Source organism: Balaenoptera physalus (genome assembly GCF_965194825.1).
Source record: "Balaenoptera physalus genome assembly, chromosome: 21".
In the NCBI taxonomy this organism is placed as follows: domain Eukaryota; kingdom Metazoa; phylum Chordata; class Mammalia; order Artiodactyla; family Balaenopteridae; genus Balaenoptera; species Balaenoptera physalus.
Window position 1 is genome coordinate 44,516,717 of NC_138902.1, and position 21,479 is coordinate 44,538,195.

The 21,479-nt window shown below is 40.7% G+C and overlaps 1 protein-coding gene and 1 pseudogene across 7 annotated transcripts in view; both read left to right on the top strand.

Annotated features, from left to right (window-relative positions):
* The window catches only part of TENM3 (teneurin transmembrane protein 3), a 2,405,282-nt gene that overhangs the window by 2,017,907 nt on the left and 365,896 nt on the right, over window positions 1-21,479 (top strand). The window lies entirely within an intron of this gene.
* LOC309651399 (protein CEBPZOS pseudogene) lies at window positions 2,415-5,421 on the top strand (annotated as a pseudogene). Its single transcript has one exon. The product of its transcript is annotated as a protein CEBPZOS pseudogene (transcript).

A 21,479-nucleotide genomic window follows, 5' to 3' on the forward strand; every position in this document is an offset into this window, starting at 1 on the left:
TGTGCTATGCGGCTGCTTCCCACTAGCTATCTACTTTACATTTGGTAGTGTATATATGTCCATGCCACTCTCTCACTTCGTCCCACCTTACCCTTCCCCCTCCCCGTGTCCTCAAGTCCATTCTCTACATCTGTGTCTTTATTCCTGTCCTGCCCCTAGGTTCTTCAGAACCATTTTTTGTTTTTTTAGATTCCATATATATGTGTTAGCATACGGTATTTGTTTTTCTTTTTCTGACTTACTTCACTCTGTATGACAGTTTCTAGGTCCATCCACCTCACTACAAATAACTCAATTTCATTTCTTTTTATGGCTGAGTAATATTCCATTGTATATATGTGCCAGATCTTCTTTATACGTTCATCTGTCGATGGACACCTAGGTTGCTTCCATGTCCTGGCTATTGTAAATAGAGCTGCAATGAACATTTTGATACATGACTCTTTTTGAATGATGGTTTTCTCAGGGTATATGCCCAGTAGTGGGATTGCTGGGTCGTATGGTAGTTCTATTTTTAGTTTTTTAAGGAACGTCCATACTGTTCTTCATAGTGGCTGTATCAATTTACATTCCCACCAACAGTGCAAGAGGGTTCCCTTTTCTCCACACCCTCTCCAGCATTTATTGTTTGTAGATTTTTTTTTAAACATCTTTATTGAAGTATAATTGCCTTACAATGGTGTGTTAGCTTCTGCTTTATAACAAAGTGAATCAGTTATACATATACAATATGTTCCCATTTCTCTTCCCTCTTGCATCTCCCTCCCTCCCACCCTCCCCATCCCACCCCTCTAGGTGGTCACAAAGCACCGAGCTGATCTCCCTGTGCTATGCGGCTGCTTCCCACTAGCTATCTATTTTACATTTGGTAGTGTATATATGTCCATGACACTCTCTTACCCTGTCACATCTCACCCCACCCCCTCCCCATATCCTCAAGTCCATTCTCTAGTAGGTCTGTGTCTTTATTCCCGTCTTGCCACTAGGTTCTTCATGACCTTTTTTTTTTTTTCTCCTTAGATTCCGTATATATGTGTTAGCATACTGTATTTGTTTTTCTCTTTCTGACTTACTTCACTCTGTATGACATACTCTAACTCCATCCACCTCATTACAAATACCTCCATTTCATTTCTTTTTATGGCTGAGTAATATTCCATTGTATATATGTGCCACATCTTCTTTATCCATTCATCTGTCGATGGACATTTAGGTTGCTTCCATGTCCTGGCTCTTGTAAATAGAGCTGCAATGAACATTTTGGTACATGACTCTTTTTGACCTATGGTTTTCTCAGGGTATATGCCCAGTAGTGGGATTGCTGGGTCATATGGTAGTTCTATTTGTAGTTTTTTAAGGAACCTCCATACTGTTCTCCGTAGTGGCTGTATCAATTTACATTCCCACCAACAGTGCAAGAGTGTTCCCTTTCCTCCACACCCTCTCCAGCATTTATTGTTTCTGGATTTTTTGATGATGGCCATTCTGACCGGTGTGAGATGATATCTCATTGTAGTTTTGATTTGCATTTCTCTAATGATTAATGATGTTGAGCATTCTTTCATGTGTCTGTTGGCAATCTGTTTATCTTCTTTGGAGAAATGGCTATTTAGGTCTTCTGCCCATTTTTGTATTGGGTTGTTTGTTTTTTTGATATTGAGCTGCCTGAGCTGCTTGTAAATTTTGGAGATTAATCCTTTGTCAGTTGCTTCATTTGCAAACATTTTCTCCCATTCTGAGGGTTGTCTTTTCGTCTTGTTTATGGTTTCCTTTGCTGGGCAAAAGCTTTTAAGTTTCATTAAGTCCCATTTGTTTATTTTTGTTTGTATTTCCATTTCTCTAGGAGGTGGGTCAAAAAGGATCTTGCTGTGATTTATGTCATAGAGTGTTCTGCCTATGTTTTCCTCTAAGAGTTTGATGGTGTCTGGCCTTACATTTAGGTCTTTAATCCATTTTGAGTTTATTTTTGTGTATAGTGTTAGGGAATGTTCCAATTTCATTCTTTTACATGTAGCTGTCCAGTTTTCTGAGCACCATTTATTGAAGAGGCTGTCTTTTCTCCACTGTATATTCTTGCCTCCTTTATCAAAGATAAGGTGACCATATGTGTGTGGGTTTATCTCTGGGCCTTCTATCCTGTTGCATTTAACTATATTTCTGTTTCTGTGCTAGTACCATACTGTCTTGATGACTGTAGCTTTGTAGTGTAGTCTGAAGTCAGGGAGCGTGATTCCTCCAGCTCCGTTTTTCTTTCTCAATATTGCTTTGGCTATTCGGGTCTTTTGTGTTTCCATACAAATAGTGAAATTTTTTGTTCAGGTTCTGTGAAAAATGCCAGTGGTAGTTTGATCGGGATTGCACTGAATCTGTAGATTGCTTTGGGTAGTATAGTCATTTTCACAATGTTGTTTCTTCCAATCCCAGAACATGGTATATCTCTCCATCTGTTTGTTTTGTCTTTAATTTCTTTCATCAGTGTCTTATAGTTTTCTGCATACAGGTCTCTTGTCTCCTTAGGTAGGTTTATTCCTAGATATTTTATTCTTTTTGTTGCAATGGTAAATGGGAGTGTTTTCTTAATTTCACTTTCAGATTTTTCATCATTAGTGTATGGGAATGCAAGAGATTTCTGAGCACAGTCGATTTTTATTCCGAACATTTTCAGTGTTTGCTTGTCTGTGATACAATATGTATATAAAACAAATCACATAAATATATGATGATGTATATGATTTAAATTTTTTAATTCAGAAGAAGATTTCCCAAGGAGGAATCTTCAGTGTGTGAAACCAAGAGAGCCTGGTGATGCCAGGATAGTATTGCACACGCCTACGTATGTACTCACCTAATTTGATCACAACGCCAAAGCTTGAGGGGATGTTTTATCGCATGATCATGGAGAAGCACATCTCTGTATGGGAGTCAAGTCAAGCATATTTGGCAAAAGTGAGAAGTTACGGTTTCAGATGGCATAGCTGAATTCAGTTAAAGCAGACAGTGATGGGTGCCCACGAAGCCCAAAGCCCCGTGCTCAGTTGTGGGGAGGATACAGAGAGAAGGCAGCTAGCTCGCTTGATGGGATTGCAGGTCGGAAGCGTAAGTCGCGCTGCTTCCAGTCACCAGTCAGCTTCACCTTGCAGACTCTGTGCTCAGCTTCTTCAAGCAGTGAGGGTGGGTTATTGTTACCCCTGTCTTATAAATGAGGGGACTGAGGTACAGAGAGATTTCTCTCTCTATTTGTCTGCCTTGAGCATCTCCCTGTGCCAGTGTGATGAACCAAACAGATACACCCTGTCCTCGCCGGAGCTTATAAGTCTAGTGGGAAAATCAGACCTTCCACAAGCAAACCACATAAGTGAGATCACTCCACATCTAAGGAAAAGAACTGGCTTCAGTGAGGGGGGCGTTTCAGGGTGGAGGAGGGAGGGAAGCCTCTGGATCAGATGGTCAAGGAAGTCTTCTCTGAAAATGTGATAACTTTAAAGCTGAGACTCCGAGGGTCAGAATGAGCGAGTCAGAGGAGACAGGAGGAGAGGCTACAGGCGGACGGAAAGCATTGTGGAGGCTTGAGGAATGCTTGCTGGAGCATTTGAGAAACTGAACTCAGGATGCGGAAGGGTAGCTTCGTGGTCAAGACTGGTGTGACTTATGAAATAAGGTTGGCCAGGAATGCTTGCTTGGCAGAGCTTGGATTTTTTTTTTTTTAAGGTACATTTATTCTCCAGTCTTTTTCTTTATTTATATTTATTTTTGGCTGTGTTGGGTCTTTGTTTCTGTGCGAGGGCTTTCTCTAGTTGCGGCGAGCGGGGGCCACTCTTCATCACGGTGCGCGGGCCTCTCGCTATCGCGGCCTCTCTTGTTGCAGAGCACAGGCTCCAGACGCGCAGGCTCAGTAGTTGTGGCTCACGGGCTTAGTTGCTCCGCGGCATGTGGGATCTTCCCAGACCAGGGCTCGAACCCGTGTCCCCTGCATTGGCAGGCAGATTCTTAACCACTGTGCCACCAGGGAAGCCCCAGAGCTTGGATTTTAAAGCAATGTGTATTTGTAAAAAATTATGTCGGGGTCCAGAAGTCTTTCCCCCGCCCCAAATTGCAGTGGGAAGCCGTAAGAGGGGTGTGAGCAGGGAGGGATGTGATCCCACTTGCCTAAGATCCCAGAGCTAAAAATTCCAGGAACTGGAATCAATCTCCAGCCAACCTGATATCAGAGCCCAGCTCCACGTTCCAACACACTATTTCCCCCGAGACTCGACACTAACTAAGAACGTGCCAGAAGGTACGTGTGTAACGAGGCACCCATAAAGCATGTGGTGATTCTAAGCAAGAAGAAATAGCATCCGTTTGGGCTTTCATTTAAAAAAGTCCAAGGGAGGAGGTGGCACATGTCTAGAGGCTAGAAGGGCAATTCAGAAAAGGGAAGAGCATGAAAATGGGGCAGAACTGGGGCAGGGGGAAGCAGGCTCTTTGCGGGGGAAGTGAATAGTCCAAGTCCGCTGAGCATGTGCCACCCGTAGTGGGTGGCCAGGAAATTGCAGAGGTTGGTTGAAAAAAGTCTGAATGGGGCTTTTCACTCTAGTCTGGGACCTTTGCATATAATTCAATAATTAGCAAAGAGTCAGGGGAGGTATCTGAGGGGAATAACATGACCAGAGGTATGTTTTAAAAACATATACTATAATGGAAAAGAATATGAAAAAGAATGTGTATATATGTATGTGTGTGTGTGTGTGTGTGTGTGTGTATAAAACTGAATCACTTGGCTGTATAGTAGAAAGTAATACAACATTGTAAATCAACTAGACTTTAATAAAATAAATTTTTAAAAAATAAAATAAATTTTAAAAATTAATTATACACACACACACACACACACACACACACACCTATACCTGTATCTAGAGTCTAGAGTCTGGCTCTGGAGTCAGACTGCCTGATCCCATGTTCAGATTACACCACTAACTAGTTCTGTGGCCTCAGACAGTTTTCTTCATCTCTTGGTGTCTCCATTTCCTCATGTGGAAGTGGGGTTAATCATAGCAGTGAAGATTGCTGCCATGTCCTGCCTTCCATCTGCCACACACGATGGGGTGTTGCTCTAGGACCTTGCTTCAGATGTGATGGCCCACGCTCTGGAACCACTGGCAAGAAAATCTTTAAAGGAGTTTTAGTAGCTGAACTTGTGGGCATTTTTGGAGCATATTTTTTGTTTAAAAAGATGAACACAAGCCAAGATTTTAGGCAAACAAGGAGCAAGAAATTTCCCTTCATCTTGGAAGTTTATTACAAATCCATTGAACACTCTGGAATGTACAGAATCAGAGAGCAAAATCAAGAAAAATGGCTGAACAGCAAAAATTAGAAATTTGACCATTGATCAAGGTTTGCTGTATTTCACAGTAGCAGGCAAGATTAAAATTCCATAGTGGAGGGCTTCCCTGGTGGCGCAGTGGTTGAGAATCTGCCTGCCAATGCAGGGGACACGGGTTCGAGCCCTGGTCTGGGAAGATCCCACATGCCGCGGAGCAACTAGGCCCGTGAGCCACAATTACTGAGCCTGCGCGTCTGGAGCCTGTGCTCGGCAACGAGAGGCCGCGATAGTGAGAGGCCCGCGCACCGCGATGAAGAGTGGCCCCCGCTTGCCGCAACTAGAGAAAGCCCTCGCACAGAAACGAAGACCCAACACAGCCATACATACATACATACATAAATAAAAAGAATGTAAGCAGACAAGAATAGCATTAAAAAAAAAAAATAAAAAAAAATTTAAAAAAAAAAAAAAAAAAAAAAAAAATTCCATAGTGGACATGGATGGATTTTAGAATATTTAAGGTCAAATGTAAATTCTAATTCAGTTAGAGGTTTTATTCTTTGGGCTAAATGTGAAGAAATTGATGGAAAGTTTGTTTATATTATAAATGGAGTTATGTTTATACTACTCAGAGTGGTTCTCAAATAATAGTAATAGCACCTACTTCACAAGGCTGTTGAACAGAGTAAATTAGATGATCTGTGTAGCGTGTTACCAGGGCGCTTGGCCTGCAATCAGTACTCAATGCCTGTTCGCTACTTCAGAAAAGGGGCTAGTGCAGGAACTCCTGCAAGAGCTAATTAAGGTTCAATTAGAGTGAAAGCAAAGGAAACGTTAAGGGACGGACTGTAGAAACGAATCACCATGTTCGACCAGAAACTCCATGAGAGCAGGTACCACGACCGCTTTGCTTCCTGTCACATCCCCAGTGCCATCCCCAGTGTGGCGCCTGGCGTTAAGGAAGCATGCAGTGAATGTGTGTGGCTTTGGACTGAACTCACACACGATGTAGGATAAATGCCATGTTCTGCTGTGGATCGGTTATGCTTGTGCGTTGCATATACATATGCTGTTGATGGTACGGGTCAGTTTTGATAATCTCAAGACAAACATGAACTCAATATAAAAAATAAACTCAGAGATGGAAAAATATTCAACATTATTATTTCAAATGTCTCCCAACTGTGAGAGTTTATGCAGTTCACACAACTCACCAATTTCCCGAAATTTAACCAAGGCCACATCTTGCTTTACCGTTTCAGCAGGCGGGCGATTCGTTTACCAGTGACGCAACTGAGGTTAGCCCAGGCTTTGGCTGACATCCCGGAATAATTTAGGAAAATCTTATTGAAGGTCTCTGCCGCGTGTCCCCTCTGCCTTCCTGACCTCACGTCAAGCCTCCTCTTGTTGGGCCCCCAGCGCCTGGGGGAAGTGGACGAGTTTGTGGGATGGTAGCTGCCCTCACTGCCTCTGGGCTCTCGGCCAAGGACCCACGTGAACCAGCAGCCTCCTTGCGCTGGAGCCTTTCCACTGGCGCGGTCCCGGAGGGACGTGTGTGCTCCGACCAGGGATGAGATCGGACAGCTGTACGAGGGCCTGACCGGTGCTGAACCCAGGCTTGAGAGCAGGTGCCCTTGACAGCTAGGAAAGAATTGGTCTGAGAATCCCCCTGACAAAGGGAACTCACAGAAATTAGAGACAGGAAAAAACCTATTAGTCAATTCCCTTGCCAAAGATAAATTGATCCCTAGTGTGTCTTCCTGGTTTCCTGGCCACTCCAATCATATCTGTGTGGATGTGTTAGGATGAGGGACCATGGGGGTGTGGACAAAAGACTCGGGGCCCCAGGCTGGGTTAGTTCCTGGGATGAATAAAGATTTGTAACCATAAAGGAAAAGTAATGATATGGGGGAAGAATAAGAACAGTTGACTTCTTTTTTAGGACTGGAGGTTTGAATAGAGATAGAAAACTCCGTGAAAGATTCTGTGGTTATTGTTTTCTTAACGAAGAGCTGAATGTTATTTATCCAAAGCAAAGAAGGACTCTTACTCAGAGTTTGCTCATATTTTGCTGCAAAGTAAAGGTGTTGAGTAAATATTTTTGACCTTGCAAGATTATAATTAGAATATGCATTTTGCTTTTGGAATAGGAATGGCAGAGAAACCTCCTGGGATAATGCTCTGATACAATTTATTGAAGAGGGAATTGTATGATGATTAGTTAAAATGTGGATTTAATTGACTGTCTATAGTCACTTAAGAGCGCGGAAGAATTTTGTTGCTAAAGATAAGATCATATTTAGATGCAAGTAGGTAGAGAATGAAATCCGAATTGGTTCTTATTTGCTTAGACCATTTTCCTCATCAGTTTGTAAGAAGGGAAAAGGAGATGATTCTCAAAGAAACTGTGCATTCGTCATTTATCTCGGTTTTAATCACATTAAACTAGAAGGCTGATTAATTGAATTGACTTGGATTGTCTGGTATTTTTTCACTACTTCATGTTCTTGGATGTTTTCAAATTACACCCAGTCGTTTTGATGCATATCTCACGTTCAGAATAGCTCGGCTGAGCAACGTCGTTCCCAGTCAAGCTCAGCCCCTCTCTCATTCACGGTGGAGGTGAAGGACTTACGCAAGAAGTGTTCAGAGCCGCTTTCTTCCTCTCGTAATCTGTTCATTTTCCAAACTCATCATCAGGATGCTCCCGCCCGATGCCGTTTCCTTCCTAGGTTTCAGATCTTTGGCGCTAAGCCTGTCGCTCCTATTCCAGACCCCCGTGGGCCAGGATACTGATCTGATCCTTCAGCCAGATCAACTCTGAGCACGAAACGGCAGGCAGGCAGAGGGTGAAGCCATCGCCCTGAATTCATCTGATCTTTAAAAACCTCTTTTCACCAACCCGTTGTCTTGATCACACTTCTGGCTTGTGACCTCATGGTGTTCAGGTCACCTGATGTCAGATCCAGACGGCATCTCGACCCCTGATGTTCAGGCCAAGCCCTCTACCATGCCTGTCACCCTTGTACGCTTCTCACCGTTCCAGTTCCTTATCCGGAGTCCACGGCCTGGGACTGCATACAACTGATACTGTTAAAGAAAAACTGATTCGGACACTTGTTGTAACGGTACCAGTTGAGGTGTCAGATGATCTCAGTGTTATATTTGGGTTCAGCTCTGAATACAAGAACAGTTAGGGATTTATCACCAAGGAGTGGGTTAGGGGGTCGGTGGACGGAACATTCCTATGAGGAGATATCAGGCGTAGGGGAGTTCTTGTTAAACTGGCTTAGCAAGGCTCTTGGTGAAGGCAGGCCAAGGTCTTATATAGCAAAGGTGGGGTTGAGAATATATTCAGTTGTGGGGGGTGAGGGGTTCTCTCTCAACTGACGTGGCAGGCGTCTTGCTAAAACCGGGCTGTGCGGGCTCTACAAGGCGGGGCGGAGGGCTCAGAAGAGCGTGATTACGCTGTACCGTATATTTGAAAGTTGCCGAGAGAGCAGATCTTAAAAGTCTTCTTCACAGGAAAAAAATTTTTTCTAACTATATCTAGTGATGGACGTTAACTAGACTTACTGTGGTGGTCATTTTGCAACATATACAAATATCAAATCATTATGTTGTACGCCTGAAATGAATATAATGCTATACGTCAAGTATATCTAAATAAAATAAAATTTGATAAATAAAAGAGGAAGTTAGGTTTAAAAAAAATCGTTTGGTCAAGGAGAGAGTGTTTGTCAGTGTGACAAGCAACAGTTTTGTCCAAAAACTTTGTATATAAAATTCAGGTAATTATGGCTCTACTGGTGGCAGGACTGTTTCCATGGACAGACGTTGTGTGCATTTGAACTCACTCCAGCTTGCCCACCATCAGACAAAGGGTCATTTTTGCGTTCTCCCTTCCGCCATCCACGTTGGGCTGGGAAATCTGGCCTGAAGGTTTCACTCAAGACGGACCCTGGGATTTGAGAAGAACCTTGGAAAATGGCTCCTTAAGGATGCTCACATCTTTCACACTCACCCTGTGAAGTAGATTTTATCAAATGAAGAAATACGTATGACTCACATGCGATATTTTATTCAGAGGCAAAATTACAAGGGAAGGGAGTTCACGTGTTTATACTCAGAAAAATTGGCTAATTTTTCTTTCAAAACATCTTGTGCCGTTCAATTTTTTTTTTCTTGAAAGTATCAACTGTTCTTCATTTAGTACCAGGACTTGGAGAGAAGATTGCAGAGTAAATGCAGGTAGGCGTTGCTGAAGAATTTTCTGGTTATGCGTGTTTACAAATGAAGAGTGTAAACAAAGAAATGCATTTGATGGGACTTCCCTGCTGGTCCAGTGGTTAGGACTCCACGCTTCCGCTGCAGGGGGCACGGGTGCCATCCCTGGTCGGGGAACGAAGGTCCCACATGCCGTGTGGCATGGCCAAAAAATTTTAAAAATTATAAAAGTAAAATAAAAAAGAAATAAAGTTTCTCCTCTAAAAAAAAAAAAAAGAAAGAAATGCATTTGGTATATTTATTGCCACCCCCCATAGTGCAATTTGTACTGAAGTTGCCCTTGAACAAGCTAGAAAATAAGTAGGATGAATGGGCTGTTTTAGCTCCTTTCCACTGGCTTTTAAAAACACCACCAATATTGAAATATTAGTGTTTGCTTTGCTGGCAGAGTGGATATTCACTGTTCTCCAAATATACAACTCTTCTCTTCTGGCAGCTTGAACCTTCACACTGCAGCCTTCCCTTGTCTCTGCCATTTCCTGCTTGCTCCTTCCTCTAATTACGCTTCCTTTTTTTCAGAGTCTTTTCATGACTCTTTTCTTGTTTCCCTTTATTCCCTTTTGCCTGCATTCCACATTTCTTTTCCACCCACGGCTTCGTTTGGCTACAGGTGCTGAAGACTAATGTTGAGTCTCAAAACTGAATAATAAGCACCATCTCCCCCAAAACAGTTGTACGGATTTTCTGTTGAAAATAGTTAGCACTCTCCTGGCTTCGGTGCAAGGGAATTTAAAAGATAGGTCGGCAGCTCCACATCCATCCGCCCCCCCACCCAAACCAGAGCTTCCTGGGACGTGTTAGCAAACTGTCCTCCAGCTTTTGACTCATTTTCCCATATATTAAAGGATTTAGCACGAAGGCGTCCTCGTGCATCCCAGAAAGGAACCTCCTGCTTGTCAGGGTGAAATTCAGACTTCATCCAAACATTAAATCAGGAGAAGGCTGAGCTGCGAATCTGTATGGACAAGCTAGGGATCTTTTAAGGTAAATCTGGCCAACGGAAGCTTCATTGTGTATCTTATAACAGGTTACCATTACCCTGTTCAACAAAATTTCATTACAATACTTGATACTTTGTAGGAGCTTCTGCTAAAAGTTATTTTTTAAACAAATAAAAATAAAATGAATGGGGAGTGAAATGTAAAAAATAAAATTGAAATTTTTAGGAAGTTGTCTGTTTATCCTTTGCCTCCAAGATAAATTATTTCAACAAATAACTGATATAAATTGAGAGTTTCTTAAAATGGTTAGTAGATGGCAGGTGTATGTATCTTAATTATTTCATGAGATACAGTTTTTTTCTCTTGAAAGAATAAATTATCATTCATATTATCATTTTTTTCAATGGCATTTTTATAAAGTAACTAAACTGACATCTAAACTGCATTTGAAAAATTGTGTCACCTTTGATCCTGTACCTAGGAAAAGTAATGTTTACCTTAAAAAGATGAAAATTCTACCAAGGATATTATAAATTAACGTCATGTTATGTCGTAAGAGGCAAAATCTCACTGTTTAATGACTTAGAATGTAAGAAAGAGAAGGTGAATACTGAACACACAGTGAGTTACTGTTTGGAGAAAATCAATCGTGCAATCAATCAGAAATCACAGGAGATCTTTGTGGCTTTGGCTTAAAAAATTTTAGCAAATATAACACATGATTAGGAACCCTAAAAATTGTGAAGAGTCAATAACTTATCCCAAGAATGAGTTCTCACAAAAGAGAACCTCACAAGAAACTTTGGGTACTGTTGACCCAGAAGGGATAGGATTTTAACCTTATATATTTTTGAAAGTGTTTGTGCTTTGAAGAGAAAGAATGATACACAAAACAGAATTCTTAAATTCTAAGGGATAATAATTGGAAATTAAAGAAAATAATTCAGTCTTGCTTTGGGATTGCTTTCCTCCATATGGTTAAGTAAATATGTAAACATACATCTGTTCCCTCAAATGGAGAATGGGCTTTCACAAATTATGAAGAGTTTATTAACTCTTGGGAATTATGGTATTTTCAACCATCTGGATATCTTGGGTTGCTTTTATTTTCTCCAAGGCTGTCTCTTCTTCTGCATTCCAGTTGTTCCCACCCTAGATCTGAGATCCATCACCGCTTCTCTGGAATCCAGGAACCACTTCCTACCTGCTCTCCCTAACTCATCAATCTTCCCTCTCCACCCTCTGCCATGGCTAAAGCAAGCTTCCTGAAACCTGTTTCTTTTATGTTATTTTCCTGAAAAACAAACTTCTGGTGATGATGATAATAATAATAATGCACTAAATATTTATTGAGCAGTTCTATGCACTAAGCTGTGTTAAATCTTTTGATATATTATCTCATTTAATCTTCAAAACAATCTTACAAAATGTGTTTGAGTATTAACCATGTTTGATAGGTAAAGGTTTGAGGCTTAAGCATTTAGATCCTTTGCAGGAGGTTACACGGCACCTTTTACCAATTCCTCATCCTCTCACACTGTAAATGTAAACTATTCTTCCTGACTTCCAAGCATCTACAGAATCTACAACCCCTCCTACTAACTGAGCCACACACTTCTTGTTTTATATTTAATTGTTTTCTGGGACATTTGGTAGAAAATTAACTTCATGGAGCATCCGGAAATTTGCTACTACTTTGTTGTCTTATCACACTTTTGAATCTAAAGTTTAGTTCATAAATGAAATTGAATGTGAAACTCTCTAGCTACCCCGGTTTCCCGGAAACATTTATCTGTATCACGAACCCAAGAACCACTTTGAAAGGGTTAGGAATCAATGACCTAAAGGAGCTGACCCTGCGACGAGAGCAGACTGACAACCAGCACGGAGACACGTGAAGATGACGCCGTAGGTAGAGGTGGCTTGAAGACCTTCTTTAGCGCTGTTGTCCCTAGTCAGTGTTCTTAAATCTGGTCCCTTTCATAGCTGAAATTTTAAACATCAGTTATATGGTAAGGTCCCTACAGAAATGTCTGAAGTCATAGAGGAGGAAAAAAGGAAGATACATCCCACATCATTAACTTGTCAAATCTCTGTTCCCATTTAAATGAAACTGGGATGTTTTCCAACTTTTCATCTTGACTGTAAGTGTAGCTGCCTGTGTCGGGAAGAGAGGGAAGCATAGATGAAAGTACTGGTTTTGCGTTTCGACTCATCTGACCCCCCCAACCAGCTGGCCTTCCCCCCTGCCCCACCGACTCTGCTCAGAAATTACACGTTCAAACAACTTATCAAAACCAGACCGCTGTTGTAGCCATTTCTGCAAAGTGAGCCAAATGGGGTTTCACAGAGGAAATAAAGAGGTGAAGGAACTATGCCCAGGCCAGAGAAATTAGACTTCAAAATGGAGCTAAAGTAATTGTGAAGCCATTTTACCTATCGGGGAAAAAAATGACCTGTAACAATTTTAAGAATTAGTGATTTTAGCTCGGTGGATGTGACACAAGCAAAGAAATCTGAACTGCAACAATTTAACAAAGAATATGACAGAGCAGAAATCTGTGTAACTGTGCATCGTCCTGTAAACAAGGCACCAACATCAGTTATTATTTCTGGGCAAGCATAAGGCTGCGGTTTCAAAGCTACGATTTAGTAGATGACTCTTTAAAGGTCATTTTATGAAGCATAAGATCATTCCTTTGAGGGTGCCCAGAGCCCACCTCCCTCAGTCTGGTTTTATGTTTCATTGACTGTATTAGCACTAAACTCTTTAAAAATGACAGGCCGCAGTAGGGGGATCCCAGGTGGGCTATGGGATCTGTGGGGCCAGCTGTTCCTTAGCTCAGATAATTCTTCTTCTTGAGATTTACAGATCCGTTTGCATTTGACAGACCCTGGCAAGTCTTTGTACTGCCCAGTCCTGATGTCTTTGAAGGAAAGCAGCTTAATAATTCATTAACTGCTACATTTCCTCTGAGCTTTATCTGTGTGACGCTGAGCTGAGTCACAGAACGTTATAAACACGAAGATCTTCGCAGAAGCCCGTTCTCGAAGAGAGCCGGGGCCTCTTTGTTATTGTTGTTGTTGCCGAGGAACTCCCCAGAGGGCCTTGGTTGATTTACCTGGTTGGAAAGCGGCAGAAAATGATCAGCTTTGTAGAGTGGGACTGCCGTGTCAGTTTTGAGGTTGCTGGTAATGTGCCCTGATGTGCAAGAGTTAGCAATGTAATGACGGTAGCACGTGTTTGTAGCGTGTTTTGGGACCTTCCTAAATTGTCTGTGTGCGCCAGTGAGATTACGCTGTCTCAGCTCTGTGCCTCTCCTTATGTGATCCCTTCAGCCTGAAGCACACTTCCGTCCCCACGCCTCTCCCCTTCAAAATCTCGGCCATGTTTTTCTTTTTAATTTTTATTTTATATTGGAGTCTAGTTGATTTACAATGTTGTGTTAGTTTCAGGTGTACAGCTAAGTGATGCAGTTACACATATACATGTATCCATTCTTTTTCAGATTCTTTTCCCATATAGGTTATTACGGAATATTGAGTAGTTTTCCATGTTTATAGATGATCTCAAAAGTGACTTTGTTACCAGAAGGCTTTTATTGATCCGCTTCAAAATGGCTATCACTTTGGCCTTCTTAACTTGTTTATGACACTTACAAATGCTACTTTGTATGAGGACTGTTAGCTTTTGTCCAGTATTGGGTCGGAATGCCATGATGTCCGTTGCCGTATTATCCTGGTAATTCCCGTCCGGCCCAGCACAAGGTCCTGCTTATTCATTTAATAAAATTTAAGAGAATAGCTGTTCGTTCTGTGCCCTAATCCATCTTTGCCGTGTTTCTTGTCCCTTTCCTAATTGCATGTTATTCTTTAATGTTTTCGAAATGTTGTGAAACTTATTTTAGCCTAAAAAATAAATGACTTTTAGAGACTTTTATGTTAGACTAATAATAAAAATCATATCTGCCTCTGTGAGTTGTTCTTCCATTTTCAGAGATTTTCATATATTATTTCACCATCCCTTGAAGCTATGGCCATGCCCATGAGTAAGAAGGAGGAGTCTTCTTCTATAGATAGGAACCGAGTCGTAGAGAAGTTAATTAACTTGTACAAAGTTGCACATCTATTAAATCTCAGAGGTTAAAATCAAACCCAGATGTCCTAACGATTCCAATAGGACTCGCTCCACTTACATATTTTTCTCATCAAATAATTGTTGAGTGCCCACTGTCAGGCCCTGAATAGACACGGTCACATAAGACACGGGCCTCTGCTCTTAGGAGGCTTCCATCATAATAACGTGGCTGCAGAGCTGTTGGAAATGATGGTGCACCCGTGTTGCCTCACTACCCAGACCAGTGCACAATTAAAAGGCAACATTCATTTTCAGTAACTGAGCAGATTCAATCAATTTACTGGCATTTAATGATTATTTAGCTTGTAGCATCTTTTATTCAAAGGTCAATTTCAGTGTACTGTATTCTCTGTTTACTCTGTTTATAAATGACAGGGATAAATGAATAGGAAACTCTCTACATTAAAGAAATAATTGGCACCACCCTGCATACAGTTGGCACTTCAAAAATGTTTATTGGCTAAGGCAGTAGAAATTTCCTCTATGTTTCTGAACTTATCCTTTTTTTTTTAAAAAGTTATTTATTTATTTTTGGCTGTGTTGGGTCTTCGTCTCTGTGCTAGGGCTTTCTCTAGTTGCGGCGAGCGGGGGCCACTCTTCATCACGGTGCGCGGGCCTCTCACCATCGCGGCCTCTCTTGTTGCGGAGCACAGGCTCCAGACGCGCAGGCTCAGCAATTGTGGCTCACGGGCCCAGTTGCTCCGCGGCATGTGGGATCTTCCCAGACCAGGGCTCGAGCCCGTGTCCCCTGCATTGGCAGGCAGATTCTCAACCACTGCGCCACCAGGGAATCCCTATCCTTTTTATAATTGGCTTCTTCCTCTACAAAATGGACCCCAAAGTAACTTTTGAGATACAATGGGGATATATGGCATAATATTCAATTTAAAGCAATTTCAGGCTTAAGTTGAACAAATTGCTTAAATGTTTTGTTCCTTCATTTTAAAAGAGATGCTCGGAGACTAGGACCTGACTAGCGTTTTCCCTGCTTTTTAGTTCATTTCACTCGTAATTCAGCCGCAAGTATTCTCAAGTTACTGATAAACCAAGCTGAATGGCTATTTTATCTATTATGTCTTTTGGGTCAAGTTTCTAAAAATTCGCATGTTCTGTGTGAGGGCTATGGGATTTAAATAGTTAAGGGTCAGTCTTCCTCAAGGCTGCTCTCTGTTGTCCTTATAGCCACCTGCTCTACCATACAGACTTGAGGTAATTAATAAGAGGCATTAACACGTCTGGTATCACTGGGGAGAGGGAAAAACTGAAATCTGTGGAACAGCTTTAACTGTGAAACAGTAAATGTTGATTCACTCACCATCTTTCTCTTTACCACCCAACTTGAGATCATTTCCGCAAGGTGAAATAAATGGTAAGCTCACACCCCAATGTAACTTTCATAGATTTAATTACATGTCACTTGAAATATGTGTTTGCCTACATGGTCCAGCCACTGACCCATAACCAGCATTTTTTGGAAAAGCAGAGCTGGTGCTCAAGAGAGAGATGGGGATTGGAAGTGCAGACTTGGGGAGACAGATGACCCCATGGTGCCATGAGTTACCACTCTGCGGAGAGTACTGAGAGCCGGGAGAAGGAGACGGAGGGGAAGGCCGCCAAATCTAGAGGGAGACCTACCTTTGGAGGTGAGGGTGGAAGTAGAAAAGGACACAGGTGAGGAACAGTAGAGAAAAGGGACAGACTGAAGAGAGTACATTGTTACACAAATTAAGAGAGACATTAATTTCTCGAGGAAGTGGGTCTTCCAAACACAGGAGATAAGTGAGGAAGCAGTGAGAAACCAGAAGAAGCTGTCCTGGCTATTTTTAAATGAAGTTTAATAGTGAATGAGAAGAGCTATCTGGGGTGCAAAATCGAAAGGAGAGGAACTGAATATGGGTAGACATTTATTTTAAGGATTGGTGAGATTTGTGAGTGTCTGTGTAGACTGAAGTTAAAGATCCAGTGGGGAAAGAGACAGTAAAGAATAATAAATGGCAGTTTGTCTTAGTGGGATAAAAGATACCATCAGAGTGTTTCCTCTTAATGAGATCCATTTCCATCGCCATCTCTACACAGCACATCATTAAAAATAACTAACAGAAAATGTCCTTTTAAGCGACACATTAGTTTACTTAAACCTTTACCTCTGAATTCTCTTCCTGCTTATTTCCCTGCACTTGTTGACAAGTCATTAGGAAAGAGAGTGTTTACTTCAATATTTCCTGTCATCTAAGAGAGTTGTATTGCTTCCATAAAAACTTGATGGATTGAGACTATTTTAAAAACAAAAAAGCAAAATGCTATGAATGGTCCCGACTGTATTCACAAGCCATAAACATAGGCATCTTTAGACAAACATAAAAGCAAAATGAAAAGCAGGAAAATAATAACATACAGAAGTGAGGTGGTTAGGAATGTATGCAAATACTATATAATCAAAATATAGAAATGATCATTGCACAGGTCTAATTAACATGCATGCTGCCCAGAAGATACTTTTTATCTTAGAATTTCATAATAAACACAATAATTAAATTACACAGAGTAGACGTTGACAAACATAGCTAATGGACTTTGCAGTTATCTTTTAAGATACAAGATTCCTTTCACTTGATCCCTTCCTTGATATTATTTTTAAATACCATCTAATATCCCGTTATAGATTTTTTTAGTAGACTGGTTAACAGAATGTCACCAATCCATGAGAGCTGGCAGGAAGTCAATGGCACTGTATCACAGAGTATCGCGGGCATGTTCATAATAATAATGATACCTGTAATGTGCGTTAACGGTTTCCCTTCCGTATCTCAAAACCATTGGCTTTAATAGATACCAACTGAAATGTGACCAGCTTGATATTATGACACAAAGTCATTTAGAGTTCTTATTCACTGACCAGAAACCACATGCTTGGGCAGAGAATAATTACAATTTTATAGTTGTAATCCCAGGGAAGGATCACTTGTAGGTAGCACATGGTGATTCAAAACAAAATTTAGTTAATAAAAGAAAACAAACACCACCCTTGGGCTATTTGAAGACCTACAGGGTAGTTACTCAGGAAGGTCACCAGTGCATTTAAGTTCTGTGCAAGGGCCACGCTTGGCCTGTAACTTCTTACAGAGCAGCTCACTGGTTTCTTTTGCTGCCTAGTTTATATTTGTTTCTCTGGGGAAGAAATCTGAGAATGTTTTTCTATTACAGGGAGTTTTATTAGGAGCAGAGAACAGTACGTTTATCTACCCTGTCTCTACTCACCGCCCCCTCCACTTCACTATAAAAACAAAACTGTCCTTGCACAACTGAAGCATGTGTGCATACAGAAGCAAAAAGTTATATAAATATGCACTGACCACCTATATGCATCGGGTTGACTCTACGTAACTTGTGCGAAACATACGATCGCGTGCCAAAGTGATGTGGTGATAAGCAATTAACCAATGAATCAGGGTGGAATATATCCTCTTAATAACTGAACTGCGGTTTTATTGCAATTGAGAGCTGTATAATTTCAAAGAATTCTGTGTGAGCTCTGAGGCATGAAGTTCTAAGTTTTTTGTTTTCATCGTTTATCTTTTTCGTTTTGCATAGACACTGGATTATGTCATTCTTTCCACAGTTGCTTAAAAAATGTAGTCTAGAGAACTAAATTGATTTTTAATTACGAGTCCTTGATATTAGACTTCAGATAAACTAAATTGAACCAGAATATTCTTAAAGCATAAACAATGGGTTGCCTAAATTCCCAGCTCTCACTTCAAGTATTTGCTAATGTGACATTGATCAATCGACAATTCCCAGACTGAGGAGAAGTGATAGGAATATTGGATAAAAAAAATGCCATACAGGCCAGAAAGATAAATTGTTTGGGTTGTCCTTTTGCAAGTTTGAGGTCACGATTCATTCATCTTCTTACTTTGCTATATCCCTTTAGTGACTTCAATTGCAGGATTAAATATTGAATGGTGGCAGATCATTCAAAACATAGGTTCTCATAGTTTGGCATTAGAAGGCTTTTTATGCTTAAAATGGAACTGTGTGCTCACAGAATGCTGAAGATAATCGTGCTGATGATCTAGTCTGTGAGATTAATCCCTCAACAATATTATCAGACACTTTTTAACACATTGATTTGTCCCTGATATGACACCTGAAACAAACGGATATACTAAGCATTTTAAGAATAACACTGAGCCCCTTATACAGTCCGGTTCTTTCAGAAAATTAACCCATTAGCAGCTTTGGCTAGAAACTTTCAACACGTTATCACAACTGATGTTTGTTACCACAAAAATAAAAGTAAAATTAAAAGATTCAAAATCCTTTTGGGGGAGTATTAATTAATAGGGGATTAAAAAATAAAAATCACTTGGGTAGAATTCTGCCCTCATGGCTAAATATGCAGAATAAAAGTACTAAATTAATGCACTATCTAATAAGTCTAATTAGACCAAGAACATTCAAACCTCCTTTTAGTCTGAAATATTATGCTTAAAACACTTAGTTTAGTTGTTGCTTTCTTTATGCATTTTGGGGGTTGTTTACTTACAAAGCCCATTAAAAGGGAAATGGAAACATTAAAGGTTAGAAATGCGTTATTTAGCCAGGAGACCCAAGAGCCTTGAAGAATAAATGCATATACTTTTTAAAAATAAAAATGTTTTATTTATAAAACATAAAAATTAAAGTTTGACAAGAACCAAGAGGTCATTCGGTTTCTCTCTGCCTCGGCAGAATTATTTTATTTCACATTTGTCTGGATTATCTGAAATGCCCCAGGTGATAATTTTTCACTCTTTTCTAAAGTTGCTAAAATCCAGAAGTTCTTCAAGATAAAATTGTTTTGGGGTGGTTATGAAAGATTTTGCCTGAAATTTTCTTTTCGGAGAACCAGCTCATTCTCTCTCCCTAGATTATGCTATTTTAAATCATTACAATAATTCCATTTTGCTCCATAAACAGTTATGTCATATTTCACTTTTTTTTTTCTCAACCTAAGCACATTTGGATTTTTTTCTCATTTTTCTCATTACTCATTCATTCTATTCCTTTCATCACCTGGATTTATCTCTGGCTCCCATCCAATTTATCCACATCTTTGTGGATTGTGGCGGTCTAAGTGAAATTTCACTATTATGATGAAGCCTTATATTTCTAGAGGCAGTAAAAGAATACAGTCTTTGGAGCCAGACAGCCCTGAGATTGAATTCTGTCTCTGCCACTTATGACTATGAGACTTTCATCTGGTTGTTAAAATCCTCTGCGCCTCTGTTTCTTTACCCCCTAAATGGGACTAATAATATCTATGTCACAGGATAGTTGCGATTCTTAAATAAAGTAACAGTGGCTGGCACCAGGTAAGCGAGCAAAAATAGGGATTTTCATAATTACTCTGCATTTTTTAGTTAACATAAATCATCTCAGATTGATTATGGATTTCCTGTAAAATCCTTTATTTAGATTTTTTTACCAAAAGAAGATTTTGTATTTGTCTATGGCTTCTTTTGAATCCAACTTAGTTTAGGTTGGATTTTATAAAAGAAACAAATCCTTGCAGTCAACATACAGTACAAATGAAAAAACATGAGATTAATAATAAAGGAATCATGAAATCATACGTATAGTCAAATGCAACTGTACACATCATTATACGTTAGGAATTAAGAAGAGTTAACTGTGTAAGGAGGAGGAAGACCTAGATGGATCTGGGCTGGAAATGAGACCCCGCTGAGACCCTCCCTGACTCAATCTGAGAAAAAAATATGAGCAGACTATGAAGACAGGTAGCAAGTCATTTTGACCTTAACACTTTTAAATAAGAGATGATGAGGGGAGAGCAGGACAAGGGAATGAACGGAGAGTCTAGGAGCGGACGACACAGTTGAGCCCTGAGTGTGTCCCTGGGACCACATGAAGCATTTGTTCTAACCCTAAGATGTATATTTTATCTCCACTTTATAGATGACTTCTCCAAGGCTACAGAAAGGTTAGAAGAGTGCTTGCCCAGGGCTAGAGGTCAAACACAGGCAAAATCTGACCCTAAACAATGTTCTCAAACTTCAGGGAGCTTGCGAATCCCTGGGAGGGATGTTAAAGCTGAGCCCATCCCCCCAGCCTCCATCCAATAGGTCTGGGCTGGGGCTTGAGCATCGGCTGCCGAGGCTGCCTTGGAGAGCACATCTTGAGAACCGCTGTTGCAGACGTGTACTCCGCTTCCTCTGCGGGTTAATAATTATCAAGTGGAACTGCGCGCCGGGCCCACCTGTGACTTCATTTAGGGGCTTATGTATGGTAACCCATGAGCACGCTTTAGGAAGTGTGGGATTCAATACTAAAGAAGGACTTTTAGTCCGGGAGAAACCGGTGCGCCGGACAGTCTGTGAAAATTGAAATTCAAATACAGTGACTCCAGCTACGGGGATATTTGTCTCAGGAGCAAGGCGGAAACCCATTTATAGGCAGACCTCGGAGATACTGTGGATTCGGTTCCAGACCGCTACATAAAGTGAATATGGCGATGAAGCGAGTCAGACGCATTTTTGGTTTCCCAGTGCATCGGACAGTTACGTTTATGCTACACTGTAGTCTATTAAGTGTGCAATAGCATTATGTCTATAAAAACAATGTACATACCTGAATTTAAAAATACAGTATTACTAAAAAATGCCAAAACAATTACAATAGTAGCATCGAAGATCACTGATCATAGATCCCCGTAACAGAAATAATAATAATGAAAACGTTTAAAGCATTGGGCAATTCATCAGAATGTGACACATAGAGACAAACTGAGCAAATTCTGTTG